The sequence below is a fragment of the Pongo abelii genome, chromosome 17 (genome assembly GCF_028885655.2).
Source record: "Pongo abelii isolate AG06213 chromosome 17, NHGRI_mPonAbe1-v2.0_pri, whole genome shotgun sequence".
In the NCBI taxonomy this organism is placed as follows: Eukaryota; Metazoa; Chordata; class Mammalia; order Primates; family Hominidae; genus Pongo; species Pongo abelii.
Window position 1 is genome coordinate 50,802,174 of NC_072002.2, and position 18,224 is coordinate 50,820,397.

Genomic DNA, 18,224 nt, shown 5'->3' on the forward strand with positions numbered 1-18,224 from the left:
AGTGTGGCTGATGGAGAGGCAGGAGCAGTGTTGGTTGGCACTGACAGATGGATGGCAAAGCTCCTACGCACAGTCGGGCTCAGCCAGATGCTCCACTCAGCACAGCCAACCACTGTCCTGGAACCAAGGAGGGAAAGGAGAAGTGGTACTAAGATCCCACCCACTCTTTACTCTTGCTAGCCCAGTATCTTTTTGTGTATTACTGCCTATTACTTTATCCATCTACTGAGTATTGAAGAACGTGTATATGTCAGAGGAGTCTGCACTCCACTGGCTTTTTATGTTTTATTCCAAGGTGAACAAAACCATAATTAATGCTAGTAAAACACATTACCAAGTATTTTCACATGAACAGGATAGGTTTTATATTAACCCATTTTTCATATGAAGAACTGGTACAGAGATTAATTGTCGTTAAAGGGTGGATGTGCCTCTGCAACCTTTCTGGCCAATGACATATCTTGAATGTCATACATTTCGCCATTGGAGAAGCATTTTGTCATCTCTGATGCTGGTTAATGAGCCCTCTGGAGCAGATGTCGATAGCAGGATTAGAAGCACATGTAATAGCCACCCCGGCATGGACTCCTTCACATTCAAACTGGCCACCTCTTCAAGCACTGCAGGTGTTAACTACATGCCCCGAGGTCAGTGGTTCTCTGAGCGTCCTCCCGGGACCATTCGCCAGCCATGGGGACACCAACTGTGAGTCTGGTAGAAATGCGGAATCCCAGGCCCTACCTCAGATCTGCTGAAGCTAAATCTGTTCTTGTCAAGTTCCCCAGGTGATTGCTGTGCACATTCAAGTGTGAGACGATTAAAGATATCACATACATCAACTATTATATTTATGCTAGACTATTTAAAAATCCTATGTGACAGTCCCAGCTGTGGATAATTCTAGCTATGAGGGCTCCTTCATATAGGCAACCTGTGCCACTTGTTGCTTCTCTTTTGTTGACTTCTTGACATCTTTTTCTGTTCAATTGTCTAGTTCTTTTAATATATGTCTCAGAAAATGTGTAGCCTGAACCTTTGATGACCTGCTTTGCAATTGAAGGTAGGATGTGCCTGGACTCCTTCTATGTCTCTCCCATGCCACATACCAGACTGCCAGGGAGGAGCTGCTCTTGAAATTCCTGTTTGGTTCATGGAGATGCTAAAGGTGCTTCTCTGACTTAGGCCGACTTTGCTTAAATATTCTCTAAATATGGTATTAACTGGTGAAATAATACTAAAAATCTAGTAGCCTTAAGTCTCAATGAGAATATAAAAACAGGCCTCCTCATAATTTTCAGACTAGGAAAAAACAAAACTCTGCTTCCTTGCAAAGCAAAGCAACAGTTTGGGTGCTTGGTTTAGTCCTAATGGCACCTTTCTCTGCAGTCGATGTTTGAGGGAGCCTCTAAGTATGGTATAATGACGGGTGTGCATGTCTCTTCCTGAGGCCATATGTAGACACAGGAAAAGCTCCAGCCCCCCGGGGGGTGTGGTAAAGGCTGGGGCCCTGCTGTCGGACCACAAAGATTACTGAGGACATTTTCCATGCCTGTGGCTCTGGTGTGTGTGGAGGAAGGGGAAGCCTAAGGGAGAACTCACTGGGGCAGCGAAGGCACCGTCCCGGCTGGCTTCCTGTTCCTGGTCTGTTACTGTGCTCCCCACCCTCAGGGTTCTGCAGCTGAATTATCACCAAGATTGTGGCCCGCACGGAGGGTATGGTCAAGCCAGCTTCATTCCTGGTGATCACATGCTTCTATCTGCTCCACAATGATCTGGGAAGGAGTTGGGGTGTGGGGGCTGCCACTTGAGCATTTGGGGGTGGGTGGGTGGTAGGTCTTCACAGCCAACAAGAACTTCATCTCTTGTAGGTGTATCTTAAGTTCCCCTTTCCCACCCATATGTCCTGGCTCTTATCATGTAGCAGTCAGAGGTTTGTTCACATTCTCTGCCTGAAATAGTTCCACCAGTGATGAGCCTGCTGGGATCCATGGTGATCATGGTGTTAGAATGCTATGCTCTTTTCCTTGTCTTCTCCTGTCAGTGACCTGTGGTTGCGAGTCTTTCTTGCAAAGGCTCCGTTGGCTTAGACCTCAGTGTGAATTGATGAAGCCACTCAGAAAGGGAGGGAAGGAGGGTGAGCATGGTATGCCAGCAAGCCTGTGAGCATGTGCCCACCCGTAGGGCCTGTGGTGGTTTCTCTTAGCAGCTCCCAGCCCCTGCTCTCCACCATTCTATGAAAGTCCAGGGGCTGCCCCAGCAGTTTTCTCTGTGAACTGACTCAAGTGAAACAAGTAGACCCCAATGGAGTACAGTGGAGCTTGTGAGAAGAGCGCCCTTGGTGTTCTTCCTTTTAGTGACAAGTGGCATTATCATGTCAAGACACCACATGCTAGGTGAACCTGAAACCTAGCACAGAGCGTGATACATAATGGGAAACATCGTGTTGGTTGAGGAAACATCAGGAAAGCATTGCTCAACCAACCTACCAGGAGGGTGATTATTAACTATTCCAGGAGTCAGCCTGTGTCTCTTGCAGAGGAAAGAAATGGTGCTGCCCATCATAGGACCACAAGGTTCCCAGCAATGCCAGGCTGTCTCACTCTTTGGTGTCTACAGTATGTGTTCCCTCAGCCTGGAAAACTGCACCTGCCTTTATTCACGTAAATTACTGACTCATTTCCCTAGAGTTTACCCAAATGACTAGGGCCCTCCTCTGTTCCATCACTTCCTGCATTAGGCTGCACATATCTACCTGGGACTCTGTCTTTCCTGTTAGACTCTAAGTTCCTCAACACCACCACGTTTTTTGCTCATCTTTGTATACTTAGGAGCTGGTAGTGAACACAACAGAACTTCCTCCATTTTCCCATTGGCCACTAAATGGCTGCTGAGTGCAGCACTGGCTGTCTCCTGGATGTTTCTGTCTACATCCACCACTTTGGCCCCAACTGGCTTCTCCTCTCGCAGTCACAACATATGGGGGCTACACTTGGTGTTCAGTTTCTGTGTCACCAGCTCACATTATCTGTACTCTATCTCAATGCATTCATGGTCAGTAATGATTTTTGTGTTGCTTTATATTCATAGGATGTTTTTGTTTTTGTTTCTTGAAATAGGGTCTTGCTTTGTCTCCCAGCCTGGAGTGCAGTAGCGCAATTATAGCTTACTGCAGCCTCAATCTCCTGGGCTCAAGCCATTCTCCCAACTCAACCTCCTGAGTAGCTGGGACTAAAGGCGTGTGCCACTGCCCCCAGCCCAAAGGATGTTTTATAGTGACCTCTTTATAAGTTTATATAACATCTTCTGAATGGTATTATCAAGAAAGGAAACAAGTTATTTAAGGTCAATATTTAAGAGTTAGAACCGGGGGTGGAGCCAAGATGGCCAAGTAGGAACAGCTCCGGTCTACAGCTCCCAGCGTGAGCGACACAGAAGATGGGTGATTTCTGCATTTCCATCTGAGGTACCGGGTTCATCTCACTAGGGAATGCCAGACAGTGGGTGCAGGACAGTGAGTGCAGTGTACCATGTGCGAGCCGAAGCAGGGCGAGGCATTGCCTCACTCGGGAAGTGCAAGGGGTCAGGGAGTTCCCTTTCCTAGTCAAAGAAAGGGGTGACAGACGGCACTTGGAAAATCGGGTCACTCCCACCCTAATACTGCACTTTTCCAACGGGCTTAAAAAACGGCACATGAGGAGATTATATCCCGCACCTGCCTCGGAGGGTCCTACGCCCACGTAGTCTCACTGATTGCTAGCACAGCAGTCTGAGATCAAACTGCAAGGCTGCAGGGAGGCTGGGGGAGGGGCGCCTGCCATTGCCCAGGCTTGATTAGGTAAAGCTCGAACTGGGTGGAGCCCACCACAGCTCAAGGAAGCCTGCCTGCCTCTGTAGGCTCCACCTCTAGGGGGCAGGGCACAGACAAACAAAAAGACAGCAGTAACCTCTGCAGACTTAAATGTCCCTGTCTGACAGCTTTGAAGAGAGTAGTGGTTCTCCCAGCACTCAGGTAGAGATCTGAGAACGGGCAGACTGCCTCCTCAAGTGGGTCCTTGACCCCCGAGCAGCCTAACTGGGAGGCACCCCCCAGTAGGGGCATACTGACACCTCACATGGCCGGGTACTCCTCTGAGACAAAACTTCCAGAGGAACAAACAGGCAGCAGCATTTGCGGTTCACCAAGATCCGCTGTTCTACAGCCACTGCTGTTCTGCAGCCTCTGCTGCTGATACCCTGGCAAATGGGGTCTGGAGTGGACTTCTAGCAAACTCCAACAGACCTGCAGCTGAAGGTCCTGTCTGTTAGAAGGAAAACTAACAAACAGAAAGGACATCCACACCAAAAACCCTTCTGTACATCACCATCATCAAAGACCAAAAGTAGATAAAACCACAAAAATGGGGAAAAAACAGAGCAGAAAAACTGGAAACTCTAAAAAGCAGAGTGCCTCTCCTCCTCCAAAGGAACACAGCTCCTCACCAGCAATGGAACGAAGCTGGACGGAGAATGACTTTGACGAGCTGAGAGAAGAAGGCTTCAGACGATCAAACTACTCCGAGCTACAGGAGGAAATTCAAACCAAAGGCAAAGAAATTCAAAACTGTGAAAAAAAATTAGACGAATTTTTTTGTGTGTATTTGGTCCTGTCATTATGATGTTAGTTGGTTATTTTGCTCATTATTTGCTGCAGTTTCTTCCTAGCCTTGATGGTCTTTACATTTTGGCATGTTTTTTCAGTGGCTGGTACTGGTTGTTCCTTTCCATGTTTAGTGCTTCCTTCAGGAGCTCTTTTAGGGCAGGTTCCTGCCCTAAAAGGTTAGGATAACTAGAATAACGAATGCAGAGAAGTCCTTAAAGTAGCTGATGGAGCTGAAAGCCAAGGCTCGAGAACTACATGAAGAATGCAGAAGCCTCAGGAGCCGATGTGATCGACTGGAAGAAAGGGTATCAGTGATGGAAGATGAAATGAATGAAATGAAGTGAGAAGGGAAGTTTAGAGAAAAAAGAATAAAAAGAAATGAACAAAGCCTCCAAGAAATATGGGACTATGTGAAAAGACCAAATCACGTCTGATTGGTGTAACTGAAAGTGACGGGGAGAATGGAACCAAGTTGGAAAACACTCTGCAGGATATTATCCAGGAGAACTTCCCCAATCTAGCAAGGCAGGCCAACATTCAGATTCAGGAAATACAGAGAACGCCACAAAGATACTCCTCGAGAAGAGCAACTCCAAGACACATAATTGTCAGATGACACATAATTGTCAGATTCACCAAAGTTGAAATGAAGGAAAAAATGTTAAGGGCAGCCAGAGAGAAAGGTCGGGTTACCCAGAAAGGGAAGCCCATCAGACTAACAGTGGATCTCTTGGCAGAAACTCTACAAGCCAGAAGAGAGTGGGGACCAATATTCAACATTCTTAAAGAAAAGAATTTTCAACCCAGAATTTCATATCCAGCCAAACTAAGCTTCATAAGTGAAGGAGAAATAAAATACTTTACAGACAAGCAAATGCTGAGAGATTTTGTCACCACCAGGCCTGCCCTACAAGAGCTCCTGAAGGAAGCCCTAAACATGGAAAGGAACAACCGGTATCAGCCACTGCAAAAACATGCCAAAATGTAAAGACCATCAAAGGCTAGGAGGAAACTGCATCAACTAACGAGCAAAATAACCAGCTAACATCATGATGACAGGATCAAATTCACACATAACAATATTAACTTTAAATGTAAGTGGACTAAATGCTCCAATTAAAAGACACAGACTGGCAAATTGGATAAAGAGTCAAGACCCATCAGTGTGCTGTATTCAGGAAACCCATCTCATGTGCAGAGACACACATAGGCTCAAAATAAAGGGATGGAGGAAGATCTACCAAGCAAATGGAAAACAAAAAAAGGCAGGGATTGCAATCCTAGTCTCTGATAAAACAGACTTTAAACCAACAAAGATCAAAAGAGACAAAGAAGGCCATTACATAATGGTAAAGGGATCAATTCAACAAGAAGAGCTAACTATCCTAAACATATATGCACCCAATACAGGAGCACCCAGATTCATAAAGCAAGTACTTAGAGATCTACGAAGAGACTTAGACTCCCACACAATAATAATGGGAGACTTTAACACCCCACTGTCAACATTAGACAGATCAACGAGACAGAAAGTTAACAAGGATACCCAGGAGTTGAACTCAGCTCTGCACCAAGCGGACCTAATGGACATCTACAGAACTCTCCACCCCAAATCAACAGAATATGCATGTTTTTCAGCACCACACCACACCTATTCCAAAATTGACCACATAGTTGGAAGTAAAGCACTCTTCAGCAAATGTAAAAGAACAGAAATTATAACAAACAATTATCCTTGATGAACATTGATGCAAAAATCCTCAATAAAATATTGGCAAACCAAATCCAGCAGCACAACCAAAAGCTTATCCACCATGATCAAGTGGGCTTCATCCCTGGGATGCAAGGCTGGTTCAACATATGCAAATCAATAAATGTAATCCAGCATATAAACAGAACCAAAGACAAAAACCACATGATTATCTCAATAGATGCAGAAAAGGCCTTTGACAAAATTCAACAACCCTTCATGCTAAAAACTCAATAAATTAAGTATTGATGAGACGTATCTCAAAATAATAAGAGCTATCTATGACAAACCCACAGCCAATATCATACTGAATGGGCAAAAACTGGAAGTATTCCCTTTGAAAACTGGCACAAGACAGGGATGCCCTCTCTCACCACTCCTATTCAACATAGTGTTGGAAGTTCTGGCCAGGGCAATCAGGCAGGAGAAGGAAATAAAGGATATTCAATTAGGAAAAAAGGAAGTCAAATTGTCCCTGTTTGCAGATGACATGATTGTGTATTTAGAAAACCCCATCATCTCAGTCCAAAATCTCCTTAAGCTGATAAGCAACTTCAGCAAAGTCTCAGGATACAAAATCAATGTACAAAAATCACAAGCATTCTTATACACCAATAATAGACAAACAGAGAGACAAATCATGAGTGAACTCCCATTCACAATTGCTTGAAAGAGAATAAAATACCTAGGAATCCAACTTACGGGGATGTGAAGGACCTCTTCAAAGAGAACTACAAACCACTGCTCAATGAAATAAAAGAGGACACAAACAAATGGAAGAACATTCCATGCTCATGGGTAGGAAGAATCAATATTGTGAAAATGGCCATACTGCCCAAGGTAATTTATAGATTCAATGCCATCCCCATCAAGCTACCCATGACTTTCTTCACAGAATTGGAAGGAACTACTTTCAAGTTCATATGGAACCAAAAAAGAGCCCGCATCGCCAAGTCAATCCTAAGCCAAAAGAACAAAGCCAGAGGCATCACGCTACCTGACTTCAAACTACACTACAAGGCTACAGTAACCAAAACAGCATGGTACTGGTACCAAAACAGAGATATAGATCAATGGAACAGAACACAGCCCTCAGAAATAATGCTGCATATCTACAACCATCTGATCTTTGACAAACCTGACAAAAACAAGCAATGAGGAAAGGATTCCCTATTTAATAAATGGTGCTGGGAAAACTGGCTAGCCATATGTAGAAAGCTGAAACTGGATCCCTTCCTTACACCTTATACAAAAATTAATTCAAGATAGATTAAAGACTTACATGTTAGACCTAAAAACGTAAAAACCCTAGAAGAAACCTAGGCATTACCATTCAGGACATAGGCATGGGCAAGGACTTCATGTCTAAAACACCAAAAACAATGGCAACAAAAGCCAAAATTGACAAATGGAGTCTAGTTAAACTAAAGAGCTTCTGCACAGCAAAATAAACTACCATCAGAATGAACAGGCAACCTACAAAATTGGAGAAAATGTTCGCAACCTACTCATCTGACAAAGGGCTAATATCCAGAATCTACAAAGAACTCAAACAAATTTACAAGAAAAAAACAACCCCATCAAAAAGTGGGCGAAGGATATGAACAGACACTTCTCAAAAGAAGACATTTATGCAGCCAAAAACACATGAGAAAATGCTCATCATCACTGGCCATCAGAGAAATGCAAATCAAAACCACAATGAGATACCACCTCACACCAGTTAGAATGGCAATCACTAAAAAGTCAGGAAACAACAGGTGCTGTAGAGGATATGGAGAAATAGGAACACTTACACTGTTGGTGGGACTGTAAACTAGTTCAACCATTGTGGAAGTCAGTGTGGCGATTCCTCAGGGATCTAGAACCAGAAATACCATTTGACCCAGCCATCCCATTACTGGGTATATACCCAAAGGATTATAAATCATGCTGCTATAAAGACATATGCACATGTATGTTTATTGCGGCACTATTCACAATAGCAAAGACTTGGAACCAACCCAAATGTCCATCACTGATAGACTGGATTAAGAAAATGTGGCACATATACACCATGGAATACTATGCAGCCATAAAAAATGAAGAGTTCATGTCCTTTGTAGGGACATGGATGAAACTGGAAACCATCATTCTCAACAAACTATCACAAGGACAAAAAACCAAACACCGCATGTTCTCACTCATAGGTGGAAATTGAACGATGAGAACACATGGACACAGGAAGGGGAACATCACACTCCTGGGACTGTTGTGAGGTGGGGGGAGGGGGGAGGGACAGCATTAGGAGATATACCTAATGCTAAATGACGAGTTAACGGGTGCAGCACACCAGCATGGCACATGTATACATATGTAACAAACCTGCACATTGTGCACATGTACCCTAAAACTTAAAGTATAATAATAATAAAATAAAAAGAGTTAGAACTAAAACTGAATTATAGATCCTCTAGAATCAACCTTCCTTTTCTTTATCAACCTTATTGGCGAGTATTTCACATGCAATAAAATGCACACGTTTTAAATCCAGTTCACCTTTTGACAACTATGTCTCAAACAAGACAAAAAATATTTTCCCATAGGTTCCTTCGTGTATTTTCCCTATCAATCTCCGCTATTCCCAATCCAGGCAAGCACTGGTCTGCTTTGTGACTATAGATCAGATTTGTCTTTTCTGAAACTTCATGTGAATGGGATCATACAGTATCTGGTATTTTGTGTCTGGCTTATTTCATTTAGCATAATATTGTTAGAATTCATCTAGGCTGCATGCATCAGTAGCCTGTATTGCTGATTAGTGCACCCTTGTATGAATGTACCACAGTTTGTTTATCTGTTTGCCAACTGATGGACAGTTGAGTTGTTTCCAGTGGGGTGTTTTTAAAAATCATTCTGAGTAAAGCTTCTATGAATCTTGGTGAAATGTTTTTATGTGCATAAATTTTCATTTTCCTTGGGGAAAGTCCTAGAAGTAGAATTGCTGGGTTGAACAGTAGGTGTATATTTCAGTTGATAAGCGACTATCAAACTGCTTTCTAGAGAGGTTGCAGCATCTCACATTCCACCAGCAGAGCGTGAGGTTCCAGTTGTTCCAGGTTCTCCATAAGCTTGTATGACCATTCTTTTTCCGGTTAGCCATCCTACCATTGTAGCATGCAAAATGTAGCCTAGAGATATTGAAGTTCCTGCCTCAAAGCACACAGGCAGTAAGTGCCTGAGCTGTGGTCACCCTGCTGGGCCCCTGAGCCTAGTGCTGGTGGTCCTCCCACTGCATCCACCCCACTTCTCTGTATGGGCCCTTCTGTAACTCTGTTATTTCATGGGAGATGACAGAGGGAAATGGTCAGTTTCATCAGGAAATATACTCTGATTAGGTATTAGGCTCAGAAATACTTAATTTAGCTGAGGTTCTAACTCCAGGTTCTCTTTCTCTTTTCTGCAATTGAAGTCTGGCAGAACTTTGGAGCTATATCCACATTGTTTCCTAGTGAGGTTCTCAAATGTGTTGGACTCACCAAGCTGTCACAACAAAGGGGAAGAGACCTTATGTTTGCTATTTTGCATTTTCTTGTTTTCACTGAGACAACTTGCTGGAACTGCATGGCACTCTTGGCTTAGCCCTCCTTACCAGAGGACACACAGCCTGGAAATAAATGCAGAGGAAAATGTCAGGAGGCCACGGAGGATCTGCACACAGCTTGTCCGTTTAATGTATACAAACCTTAGGCTAGGTGTGAATTTGTTATGAGACAAAACCAGTGTTTAAGCTGTACTGAACTTGTAAAAATGCCACTATATATTCTTTTACTGTTGTTCTTCTCTTCCCCATTCATTACTGAATAACCTCCCATCAAAACAGTTGTTTTAAATACCCATTCTTTTTTCTGATGCAATTTTCTTTGCTTTATGTGATACTTGCCATAGATTCGTGGCTGTTTCCATCTTGAAGAATATTTAAAGGAAGAATCCTGGCCCCATGGGTTTGGGGCAGGTGAACTGCTGAGTTTTACCATCTCTGCACAGTGACATGGTTGATGCTGGGTTGTTCCCTTTTGACCCCAGCTAATGATCCTTATCTTCTCTCCAAGGAGTAGATACTCATTTCTTTTTTCTCAAAGTGCTTAGGGCAGAGAGGGTGAACATCTTCCCTGTCAACAGGCATTGACCCCAGGAAGGAAGAAGCAGTCTCTTTGGGAGAGTGATTGCGCCTTGGAGAGAGACCCCCCAGGGCCCAGCTGGGGCTGTCTGAGCTCAGGGGACTGTCTCACCACCTGGTTAGGAAGACCTGACAGATGACAGGAGGCATCTTATAGCCCTGAGTGCAGTGCCCAGGAAAGGACTGACTATTCACTGTATGGAGGACATTAGGTATTTTTTAGAAATGTTATTGAGGCCTTAGGGGCTGGAGAGAGAAAGAAAAGTAGTCTTTACTGAGTACCTAGCTTGTGCCAGGTGCGTTTCCAACATGATCATGTTCATCATCACGTGGCTTCAGGATGTTGGAATGTGTATTTTAAATCCTGTTTTACTGATCAGAAAACTTAGGTGCAGAGAGGAATTTCCTCTGAAATGCAAATGTGGATTTAGGAGTCTGGATGGTGGTATTGTCCAAGGCCATGGCACAATGGTGCCTGAAATCAAAGTGCAAAGCAGGCACAGTTACAGTGTCAGGATGAGGACTTTGACAGCTGGTGCCATAGGTGAAGTGGAGAAAATGGCTCCCAAGAGCAGGTGGGAGACAGAGTCAGGGGCTGAGGGTGGCAGGTTATTTGAGCTGAGACTGGAGAATGGGGTGCTTAGCAGAGGCCAACACTAGGTCAGTCCTGGCTGCAGTGGGTGCCTCCATAAGAGGGCTAAGTAGTTTTTGCTGTGTGGGGCTGGCTGGGTGGCATGTAGTTGTGGTTTCCAGCCCTTGTGCTAGGGTGGTTTTTGTCTCCTAAATGTTCTCCCCAGAGAGGTGGCCCTCACTCCCAACTGGAAGGGATGGTTTCCTGTGGATGCTACCAGGAGCCCTGGATGCTTCCAGAAGAGTGAGAGAGAATAGGTTTGTTTGTTTGTTTAGGAAGCCTCCTTTCTTTTTGTGCCCTGCCAGTAGGGGGGTGAGTAGGGCCAGCTGCAGGGCAGTGACAGCCATTGTGCCATGGCCATCTCAGGAGAGGGATGCCCTGTTCACAAGCAAAACCAACTCGGGTGCGTGTTCTTCGTTGTTTTTAAAAGAGAACCAGGATGGGTGCGGTGGCTCACTCCTGTAATCACAACACAAGCCAAGTGGTTTGAGAGCAGCCTGGCAACATAGCGAGATCCTGTCTCTACAAAAAATGTAAAAATTAGCCGGGCATGGTGGTAGACACCTGTGGTCCCAGCTACTTGGGACACTAAGGTGGGAGGATCACTTGAGCCTGGGAGGTGGAGGCTGCAGTGAGCCATGTTCATACTACCACACTCCAGCCTGGGTGACAGAGTGAGACCCTGTCTCAAAAAATAAATAATGTTAAAAATAGAACTAGAAAAAGGAATACATGAGTCTTGAGAAAATATGTCATTCAAATATTTCAACTTAATTTGGAAATTAAGAAAAAGAATTAGAAAAGTCCATCACTAAAGAAAATACCTTAAGGTTCTCCACATCCCTAATTATGGGAAAAGAGAACAAAGAAAGAAAGAAATGTAGAAAGAAAGAGAAGGAGAAGGGAGGAGGGCGGTTGGCCAAGCCATTTTCAGGGCCCAGGGAGACAGCCCTGAGATAGAGACCAAAGAGAGAGGCCAGAAGTAAGTCCCTGGTCACCTGTTTTTCACACTGCTGGCTGCCTTGGGGCAGTTGTACTGTGTTTGAGATGCCACTCATCTGATTACCTAGGTCAGCAGCCTTTTTAGAGGAACAGCATCACGGTGCTGTCTCCTCCGGGCACCTGTACACAGATCTTCCATGGCTTGGGTGAGCAGTTCAGCCTCTCTGCAGAGGGAGGTCTCTGAGGACCCTTTATTCTCTACCATTCTTTGATTCTGGGGGGGAAAATGGCAGATTTGAAACAGCATTTTGATCTATTAAGTGGCCTTCATCAGCTGACTTGGGCCCTTTTGCTTCCACAAAGGGACAGTTTTGGAAATGCAAAGACGGGAACAAATGGACTTTGCTGGGGCCCCAAAGCTGACTCACTCCCTCCAATTCAGAGGGAAGAATAGTGTCCTATGAACTAATTCAGAATAGAGGTATAAATGGCTTTGCTTGGGCTTTCTTCCTCAGTAAAGATGAGGATGGGGCCAGTGGGTCCCAAGGTAACCAGACCAAATGGGTGTGGAACTGGCTGGGGTTCAGCAGATGGTAATGACAGGCAAGCAACCGCATACATAATTTTATGACTTAAAGTCTTTTGCAGCCTCTTGGTGAGTAGCTCTTTGAAGGCCATTTGCCTCCTACAGTAAGTGGGGAGGGCTCCTTCATTTGGCACCTTTCTGGGTTCCAGCTCCCGCAATACTGGGCTGTCCTCTTTGTTGACAAATCATCCTCTCCGCGAACTGTAAGCTTCCTGGAAACTTGTGTTCTGCCCCGTGCATCATTTTACTCTCCCATTTGGCATAGCCCTTGTTGCAGAATGAATGGTTAGTGATCGTTTGAAAGAAGGAAAGACAGGAGGAGTTAGGATTGCCTGCTGAAGGTAACAAAGAAGCATCTGGAACATCCAGTGTCCCAAAAATTACTTGTGCCCTTCCCTTTAGGAACTCAGAGTTGATACAGATGTGTCTGAAACTCATCTATGGAATCCCAGGTTAACTCACGCCTTAGAACACATACACTTGCCCATCAGCATGAACACCAAGCACCTACCCCAGCCAGACACTGCCGGGGCTGGAGGGAAACCAGTGCAGGTGAGAGCTGGCCCTGGTGTGGGGACATCACAGAAGTGTGCCTGGACAGATAAGCGATGATTCATGGCAGAAAATGCCAAATCCCGGGCCTGGGGCTGCATGTGTTTGCAGAAGGGGTTGTAAAGAGTTGTGCTCTCCATGAGCCTGGGGCCTCTCCCACTTCCCGTGGGCTTGCCTTTGGATATAATTTTTTAAGCAGACTTCATTTTGGGGAAGAGTAGTTTAAATTTTACAGAAAAAAATATTGGGCAAAAATTTGTTCCCATATACCCCCTCAGTCTTCCCCAATTTCCCATTAGTAACGTCTTGCATGAATGTGATACATTTGTTGTAACTGATAAACCAATATTGGCAGATAGTTATTAAGTGCAGTCCATACTTTACATTAAGGTTCACTCTTTATGGTGTATATTCTGTGGGTTTTGACAAATGTGTAATGGTACTATCCACCATTACAGTATCATACAGAATAAGAGTTTCACTGCCCGAACAGTCCCCTGTGGACCATTTGTTCATCCTTCCCTCCCTCCTCCAAACCCCAGGCAACCACTGATCTTTTTACAGTCTCCACGGTTATGCTACTTACAGAATGTCATGGAGTTCACTATGTATGTGTAGTATGTAGCCTTGTTCAGACTGGCTTCTTTCACTTATCAATATGCATTTAAGTTTCTTGTGTGTCTTTTTGTGGCTTGACAGCTCATTTCCTTTTATTGCTGAATAATAAACACTCCATTGTATGGATGTACTAGTTTGTGTATCCTCACCTACTGTGGGTGGGGGACATATTGGATGCTTTGAAGTTTTAGCCATTACGAATATGGATATGATTTTCACATCTTCTTTGACAGTATGGCCAAATAAACATGGTAGAGTAGGGCTACGTATTGGCCCATTTACAGAAAGCAAGACTCCAGAATGTTCTTGGGTTTAGCTAACCTGTAAAGCTGTGACCAGGCCAGCTGCTGAGGGAATTAGGAATCTGGATGATATCTGATCCTCCCGTGTTCTTTCCAGTCCTCCACGTGTTCTTAAAAATTAAATCATTTATTGAAATATTAGATGCTGGGGACACTATTTTCTCTTCCTCAGTTTCCCTCTTTGCACAGCATTTCTCACTGTGGTTCATTTTATTCCATGTCACCTCATCTGAACCTCCACTCTCCAGCCCCAGGCTCACAGGTTCTGCCACTCCTTCCTCTGGGAACCCTTAGTGTTACCATCACCTTTTCACATGACATTGCCACGGTTTGGGGACATGTCTGTGTCCCCAAATAGGTGAAATTTTATGGAAAAAAGTATTGGGCAAAAGTTTGTTCCCATATATCCCCTCAAGCTTCCCCAATTTCTCATTAGTAAAATCTTGCATGAATGTGGTACATTTGTTACAATTGATAAACCAACGACTGAGACTGTTTTCATTTACAATTATAACCTCATGCTCAGCATAGCACCTACCTAGTAGATAATCAATCATTAAGATTATTGTAGGGTTTATGTACTCATAAGTATTTAAAATGTGATTATAATCCAAGGGAATTGGGTTTTCAATAAGTTCTTCTTAAGCAGTCTTCTGTCTTACCAGGTCTCATGACCTTGTCATTGTTCACCTGTAGCCTCCTCATCCTCAGGCTAAATGGGGGGTACCTCAAGCCTCCACTACTCACAGTCATCTCCACAGACAAAAGGGATGAGTCAGACTTCTCAAAAGCAAAGCCTTTGCTTTGGCATGTGTGTGTTTTCTCTCTGAATTTACACGGTGGCATAAATGTCATGGCTAGGATGTGAGTAAGTTTCAGTGGCTCAGTTGTTTACCTTATTTTTATTGCACAATCACATCATATGGCCAATTCCACTTCTGTTAGCCATTTTCAGTTACTCTTCCGCATTTCGTTGAGGCTCCAGTCCCAGCTCTGGAGCCAGCATCTATGGCACCTCTCTGCCTACATTTCTACATTTCTTCACCTGTTCAATGAAGATGTTGGATTCGATCAATGATTTTTACCCTGCAGTTCATAGAATGTCCTGAAAGACCACAGGAAGTCTCTGGGCATCCATATCCCTGAAATTGTATTAACATCTTGTGTATCTGAACTTTTTTTTTTTTTTTTTAACAACTTGTATATGGAGGCCATAACTCCAACAAGCTTCAAAATCACAGGAACATAAGATTTCCAAAGTCTGACCAAGCAATTTTTTTTCACTGTAAAATAAAGTTTTCATGATGCCACATTTTCTCTTTAAAACATCAGCAGGTAATAATGGAGTGAGGCTGCAGGTTGAAATGAGCCATGCTTCCTGAGGGTTCATTTGTCACGTGCCGCATTTGAGTTCATGAGAACAAGGTCTAGAGTCCAATTCTCTTGCCTCACTCAGTGCTGACAGTAACTTGGGTTGCATGCTTCCTGGCTAGGGAAATGGGCGTCACCTAAGCCTGGCCACTCATTTTCTAGAGGCTGTCGTGGGTCGTATTTCACAGAGTTGTTTTTCACCAAGTCTCTCTGACTGGTGTCTGAAGAGCAAATGGCACACAGCTAAATGCCTGGCAGATAAGGAGCTAATTTCTCATGGCTGCATCTGAAAAACCATGATGGTTGTATCGTCAATAGCTGCTGCCAACAGACTGTCAATGTAGGCCTGGACATTGCGCCTATGAATAAATCTCCTCTTGAAAAGTGGTATACTTTGCAGCAGCCCAGGGGAAAAAGGAAAGTTATTGTCTCCCCTGAGCAGAGGAGAGGCTCTGGGGACGTGGTCCAGGTTTTCCCAGGGGGAGCTTGGTTAATGTGTTTGACACTTGATGAGAGAAGCGTGTGCTGTAATTATTAGTCTCACAGTTCAGCGATTTTTATAGGCCCCAAAGCGTGATACTGTAGATGTATCTTTCACTCCCCTACTTCCGTTCTCGAAGGGGATTTTGGTTCCTCCCCCTACATATTCTTTCATTGATGTAAATTTGTTCTCATTTTTCTCACTGGGCCCTTCTAATTAATGTTCTGGTCTGTCTTTCCCCACACACTGAAGTTTTCTTCATTGTGCTCTTGGCTGAACAGGAAGCATAGCACCCCTTTGGCTGTACTTTTCAGCACTGATCTTTGTGGGCCACAAAGGGGTTTTGAGACAAAGCAGGAATGGTCCCCAGGGGTCTCCAATGCTTTGCCCTCTACTCTTGTTATTACAAGCTAGTTTACAGTATAATACATGACTGCAACTATTAAAGGGACATAGTTCATTTTAAAAGGCAAGAAACATGGCAAGAAAAGATGGAGGGGCAGTTCCAAAGACTTCCACAAATAATGTTCTGATTACACCTTCTTGTCGTTACCAAAGATAGGCTTCTAATTGCATTTACTCAAAGGCTAATGCTACCCAAATGAGTATACCCCAGGCAGATTTAATTTGGAAGTGGTGGGAAAATAAATGCATATATTTCTTCATTTATTTATTGGCCAAGTGCAAGCTGTACTTAACCTAAAAGTAAGGGATGTAAAATCAACCTGCCCCCAGCTTCTCCCCAGCTGCTGGAATCAGCAATCAGCAGTACTTCCCCAGGACCTTCTGCAGCCTTAGCTCTCATTGGCTGCTGGCCACCCCTTGGGGCTGTGCTCGGGGAACCTCTTTGCACACCTCCCACCTGGCAGTCCCAGAGCTTCAGGAGAAAGGCAAATCTTAATGACTCCAGTTTGATCTCAGCCCCACATTTCTGCTTTGAGTTTTACTGTTGCACTTTTTTTTTTTTTTTTTTTTGAGAAAGAGATACAATTTCTGCTGGTAGGTAGAAGAGGATCCAGCAGGCATTTCCCTATGTCAGACATCATGCCCAAACCAGCAACTCTGATGTGACAGCCCTGTCACCTCCGCTCTGTTGCCAAGGCTGGAGTACAGTGGCATGATCACGGCTCACTGCAGCCTTGACCTCCTGGGTTCAAGCAGTCCTCCCACCTCAGCCTCCCAAGTAGCTGGGGCTATAGGCCACCACCCCTGGCTAATTTTTGTATTTTTTTTTTATAGAGGCAGGATTTCACCAGGTTGCTCAGTCTAGTCTCAAATTTCTTGGCTCAAGCGATCTGCCGGCCCTGGCCTCCCAAAATGCTGGGATTACACGTGCGAGCCACTGTGCCTGGCCTTTTTATGCTTTTTTGACATTCACCAGGAAGGGACCCACATGTCATCTCTTGGTTGCTCAGCACCTCTTTTTCCTTGATGCTCTGATTTAGAGCTCTCCAGGTGAGTCTGGGATGGTAGGAACCATCTGCTCCCCTGCAGCCTCCCCTGATTGGAGCTGTACTACTCTCACTGACATGTGTTCATGGCCAAGGTGAGCAAAGAGAAGCAAGGAGAACCTCTGCGACCTCATGAGAAAAGTTTGGGATTCGCATATAGGTGAAGCCTCTGCAGCTGCCCTCTTGCTGGCTTAGGGTAGTCTCCAGCCCCCTTCTGCACCACATGTGGAATCTACTTTATTTTGCTTTGCCTTATTTTCAGGCAGTGGGCACACTTGAATTCCTTTCCTTGAGATTCAGGAGCTGTTAGAACAGTCTATACAGTATATTGCATGTAGCTGGAGGGTCGGTGGACCTGCAACTGGGCTGTGCCAACCACAGATTGAAGTCATATGTGCACATGCATCTGCACACACACAGACCCACATATACATGTGGGAGACCCACACAGTGAGCACAGCCTGCAGAGTAGAGAATTGGATTGCAGAACTAGGGAGCATGATGTCTGTCAGTCATCCTACCTCGAGGAATCCTTGCACACACCTGCATAACCCAGACTGAAAATATCTGAATCTACATAGACAGGCTGCTTCTAAAGAAGGGGTGATTGGAGTTCCATAGGAAATTGATCCAAGAGTGATATAAAGAATGTCTTTGGGAATCTGGCAGGCCAGGTACCGTTCCTGGGTGAGCCCTTCACATTCTAGTCTCAGCTGAAGGAGAGGCCTGCACAGCCTTGGTG

The 18,224-nt window shown here is 44.5% G+C and overlaps 1 protein-coding gene across 9 annotated transcripts in view; it reads left to right on the forward strand.

The window, feature by feature from the left end:
- Positions 1-18,224, forward strand: part of FHOD3 (formin homology 2 domain containing 3) — a 503,817-nt gene that overhangs the window by 191,536 nt on the left and 294,057 nt on the right.